The following is a 6,000-nucleotide window of genomic DNA, read 5'->3' on the forward strand; positions in this document are numbered from 1 at the left end:
GCTGACACCTCCAAAACTAACTTACCCGACAGGGTAACCCAAAACAAACTAACCCGGCAGGGTAATTAGAATTAGAGACCAAGTTTAACTTGAATCATGGTACTGGTGAAGTTTTTGGATGATAGTACGTTAGGGAAGCTTGGGCATCGCATGTTGGTGCATTTGGCCAAGTGGAACTGACCGAAGCTACCCTTAAATGAATCCCTAACCAGTTAGACCAAGATTTAGTACTAAGTTCCGTGGATAGGACTATTCGGAAAACCTCGAAAGGTTGGTTACTTCTAATGATGTCCATGTGACTCACCAAGCTTAGAAGTTTATCCGAAGAATGCCTATTTGTGGAAACCAAAGCTAAATCTGAATCTAACACACGTTAAACCAAAACTCCATAATTAAAAATCCAATCTCATCTCACGAAATCATAGGATTCCCTGATTGAAAATATAGATCGGGTGAGATGAATAAGGCTTCAATTTTAATTTTTAACCTAAAAATTAATTTCAAAATTTTAATTTTAAACATAAAAAATTAATTTCAAAATTTTATTTTTACGTTAAAAATTAATTTCAAAATTTTAATTTTAAACTTAAAAATTAATTTCAAAATTTTAATTTTAAACTTAAAAAATTAATTTCAAAATTTTATTTTAAAAATTAATTTCAAAATTTTATTTTTAAACTTAATTTCAAAATTTTAATTTTAAAAACTTAAAAATTAATCTCAAAACTTTAATTTTAAAACTTAAAAAATTAATTTCAAAATTTTATTTTTAAACTTAAAAATTAATTTCAAAATTTTAATTTTAAAACTTAAAAAATTAATTTCAAAATTTTATTTTTAAACTTAAAAATTAATTTCAAAATTTTAATTTTAAACATAAAAATTAATTTCAAAATTTTATTTTTAAACTTAAAAATTAATTTCAAAATTTTATTTTTAAACTTAAAAATTAATTTCAAAATTTTAATTTTAAAACTCAAAAATTAATTTCAAAATCTTATTTTAAAACTTAAAAAAAAAATTAATTTCAAAATTTTAATTTTAAACTTAAAAATTAATGTCAAAATTTTAATTTCAAAATCTTAATTTTAAACTTAAATTAATTTTAAACTTAAATAATGCATGCTCAAAAGACTAACTTTAAATCCTACTTACTGTAGGAAACCAAGTGGATTTTGGACAGTGGTTGCTCCAAACATATGACTGGAGATCACACCAAGTTCACTCAACTCACTTACAAAAGCCTAGGAACAGTTGCCTTTGGAAACAACGGCAAACTCAAGGTAATTGGTATAGGTAATATTGAATTAAAATTAGACTTTATAATTACAAATGTTTTACTTGTTGAAAATTTTAAATATAATCTTCTAAGTATAAGTCAATTGTGTGATACTAGGTATAAGGTCAAATTTCTATCTACAGAGTGTTTAATCAAACATCTAGATAATCCTACCATAAGCCTAAAAGGTTTTAAAAAAGACAACATCTATGCCATCAACTTAACCATTTCTTCCATTAAGTGTTATTTAACACAAAAAGAAGAAACTTGGTTATGGCAAAGGAGGATGTCTCACACCAACTTTAGAAATATAAGTAAACTAAATGGACTTGTAAAAGGCTTACCAAAGTTACCTAACTTAGATTCAACCATATGTAATGCTTGTCAACAAGGCAAACAAACTAAATCAACCCACAAACAAACAAATCAACCACAAACTAACTCAATCTTAGAACTTCTACATTTAGACCTTTTTGACTCCCATGGAGTCAAATCTATAAATGGAAACTTATATTGTTTAGTAATTATAGACGATTATTCTAGGTTTACTTGGGTAAAATTCTTAAAACATAAAGATGAAACTTTTGAAATTTTTACAAATTTTTGCAAACAGATTGAAAACGAAAAAGATATTAAAATTAAAAGAATTAGGAGTGACAATGGGGGAGAATTTAAAAATCATAACTTTAACAGTTTTTGTCTAGAAAACGGTTACCATCATGAGTTCTCATGCCCTAAAACCCCCCAACAAAATGGAATTGTAGAAAGAAAAAATAGAACCTTACTTGAAGCTTCTAGAACAATGTTAAATGAGTATAACCTACCTAAATACTTTTGGGCAGAAGCCGTTAGTACAGCCTGCTATGTACAGAACAGAACAACAATAAATAAAACTCATAACAAAACGTTCTTTGAAATGTTTTATAATAAACAACCAAATATAAAATATTTTAAAGTATTTGGGTGCCCAGTTTTTATCTTAAATACAAGAGAACACTTAGGAAAATTCACCTCTAAAATTGAAAATGGAATTTTTGTAGGATATTCCCTAAATAGTAGAGGCTACAGAATTTACAATAAGGTTACCTTAAAAATTGAAGAAACTACTAATGTAAAATTTGAAGAAACTAAACAAGACAAAGAACCTACACAAACACCTGAGTTTGTTTCAGAAACCAACCAAACTCTAAGTCATGAAGAAGAGGAACAACATCAAGAGAGTCAACCTCCTAGAACAATAAGGGTTAACCCAAATCATCCAACTGATCAAATAATCGGTGACCCAGACTTAAGAGTTCAAACCAGATCATCTTTTAGAAACCTAAGTCAAATTTCATTAATTTCAAAAATTGAACCCAAAACTATGGACGAATCCCTACTAGACCCAGATTGGATTATAGCTATGCAAGAAGAACTAGCCCAATTTGAGCGTAATGAGGTTTGGGACCTAGTCCCACCACCTAAGAATAAGAAAATAATAGAAACAAAATGGGTATTCAGAAACAAACTAAGTGAAACTGGGGAAATTACTAGAAATAAGGCTAGGCTGGTTGCCAAAGGATTTAGTCAAGTTGAAGGACTTGACTATGATGAAACATATGCCCCAGTAGCTAGATTAGAATCAATTAGAATGTTACTAAGTTATGCAGTCCATAAGGGATTCAAACTATACCAAATGGATGTTAAGTCTGCCTTTCTTAATGGACTAATTAAAGAAGAAGTTTATGTAGGTCAGCCTCCTGGGTTTGAAAGTCTAGAACACCCTGATTATATTTTTAAGTTAAAGAAAGCACTATATGGACTTAAACAAGCACCCAGGGCATGGTATGAAAGGCTAACATCTTACTTAACATCTAAAGGATTCAAACAAGGTCAAATTGACCCAACCTTGTTTGTTAAATCATTAAATACAGACATATTTATTGCACAAATATACGTAGATGATATAATATTTGGCTCAACAAATTCAGAAGTTTTAGAAGAATTTATTAATCTAATGGAAAAAGAATTTGAAATGAGCTTAGTGAGAAAATTAACCTATTTCTTAGGATTACAAATCAAACAAACAAATGAAGGAAATTATATTTATCAACATAAATACACCAAAGAATTACTTAAAAAATTTGGAATGGAAAATTCAAAAGAAATAAAAACACCTATGGCAATAAACACAATCTTAGACAGTGACCCAAATGGAAAACCAATTGATTTAAAACATTATAGAAGTGCAATAGGTAGCCTACTGTACTTAACTGCAAGCCGACCTGATATTTTATTTGCAGTTAGTATGTGTGCTAGATACCAAACTTGTGCTAAGGAACCCCATTTGACACAGGTTAAAAGAATTTTTAGGTATCTTAAAGGAACAACAAATGTAGGAATCTGGTATCCTAGGACAAATAATTTTGAACTAATAGGGTATTCTGACTCAGATTATGCTGGATGCAAATTAGACCGCAAAAGCACAAGTGGTGGATGCCAATTATTAGGTTCATCACTTGTTAGCTGGTTTAGTAGAAAGCAACATTGTGTTGCTCTATCCACAACTGAGTCAGAATACATAGCTATAGGCGAGTGTGTTGCACAATTATTATGGATGATGCATACTCTAAAAGATTTCAACTTAAATATCACAAATGTAAAAGTATTAATTGACAATATAAGTTCAATTAACTTAACCAAGAATCCTGTGCATCATTCAAGAACCAAACATATTGAAATTAGGCACCACTTCATCAGGGATCATGTTACTAAAGGTGATATTGAACTCAAGTACATTGAGTCCAAATCAAATTTAGTTGACATTTTTATAAAACCACTCCCTGAAAGTGAATTTAGCAACTTACGGCGAAAATTAGGGATGTACTTAATAGACTAGGATTTTTTTAAAAACTATTTTTAAATAATGTTTTTTCAACTTATAAGTTAAAACTGTGTGTTTTCAAAACTTTCCATTTTTAGATTTTCAAAAACAGTTTTGGCCTTAGACTAGTTTTGAATCCCTAGAAAGCATGTACCCATAGGACTAGTTTTTGAGCATCTCACCAACACCTTAGGTTTACCTTGCTTGTGTTTGACAAACATAGAAAGGGGTGAGATGCATAGGCCAACTTTCTGGACTTATGATGCTTATTTCAGTGCATCAGCATAAGTCTGGACGTTAAATACAACTCAGACATTAATCAGATTAAGTTCATCAGTCAAGTCAAACACTGACTGCTTATAATCAACTTAATCTGACTAACCAAGTGAAAGCTACTATCTTCTGATAGTTAGTTAGTACCTAATTGGTTAGACAGCTGTTTAATTTTAAGTGTCAAGTTCAGGGGGAGAAATTAATCAAAATTTTATGTGTTTGACAAATGCTTTTTAAACTAACTTATGTTTGAACATTAATTTACAAAAAAGTTAAATTTAACTAAGTATTTGAAAAATGTGAAAGTTTAATCCCACCTAATTTTCAAACCTGATTTAAAAAGTTGACTATTGAAAATTAAATTTTCCAAATTTAGCCTTTATCAAATTAGCCTTAAAAATTGTTTTGGCAAATTTAATCTTACTCGTTTAACTTTTGCTTTGTTTTGAAAGATTGAAGTTAAAAATTTACCTTTTGAAAGTAAATGTTACTCAAACTTGAAAAGAAAATTTACCTTTTGAAAAGTTGAAAAACCTAAAAAATTTTCACGCTTGAAAAGTTAAAACTTTAAATTTATACTTTTCAAAATTCAACTTGTCTCCCCCAAGTCAACTTGATTTTTTCCTTGGATTTAAAAATTGTTTTCTTAAACCAAACTCAGATTTTTTCAAGATTAGCTGTGATTATTTTTTTTACAGAAACTCTATACTATGATTGTTTACCCTTGTTTTTTTTTATGAATGCCAAAGGGGGAGGGTTAGGTGGTTAAGTTAGATAAACCAAATTGAAAACACTGAAACTAAATGTAAAACCAATGTACCTGGTTTTTTCGTTCTTTCAATAACTTAACCAAGTTGTCATTTCATCAAAAAGGGGGAGATTGTTGGTGCGGGTAGCACTAACGGTCTAACCCAGGTTTTGATGAATGACAAATAGGTTAAGTTAGTTTTGTTGTTGTCTGACACTTTGATCAAGTGTGCAGGAGAAGTCTAGACAGGTCGACGGGCTGACCGGATGTCTGGCACGAAGTCCAGCTAGGTCGACGGGCTGACCGGATAGCTGGCGAGAAGTCCAAGCGGGTCGACGGGCTGACCGGACACTTGGCGAGAAGTCCAAGCGGGTCGACGGGCTGACCGGACGCTTGGCGAGAAGTCCAGACGGGTTGACGGGCTGACCGGACGTCTGGCAGGTAAGTGAGGTAAGTCACTGGAGGGGAGTGACTGCGAGGACGCGTTCCCGGGAAGGGAACATTAGGCGTCGATCCGGCTTAGATCCATTTCGGATGTCTAAGTCGAGATCGTGATTAGATTCCGGTCTCAGAAAGACGGAATCTAAGTCATACTATTTATGCTAATTCTTACTATGATAAAATGTGCTAACAATCTGTGTTGCAGGATATATATTGCCTCGGACTAACTTTGTTTTGCAGGAAAAAGAAGTTTTCTGGAACAAGGTGGTCCGGGCACCCGGAAGGCAAATTATATCCAAACCAAGTCGTCACCACGTGGAGCATCTCGGTTTGACCAGCTACGTCGAATTCCAGGCGCCCGGAAGGAATCCAGGCGCCCGGAACAGCATATAAAAG

The sequence above is a fragment of the Zingiber officinale genome, chromosome 11B (assembly GCF_018446385.1).
Source record: "Zingiber officinale cultivar Zhangliang chromosome 11B, Zo_v1.1, whole genome shotgun sequence".
Classification (NCBI taxonomy): Eukaryota; Viridiplantae; Streptophyta; class Magnoliopsida; order Zingiberales; family Zingiberaceae; genus Zingiber; species Zingiber officinale.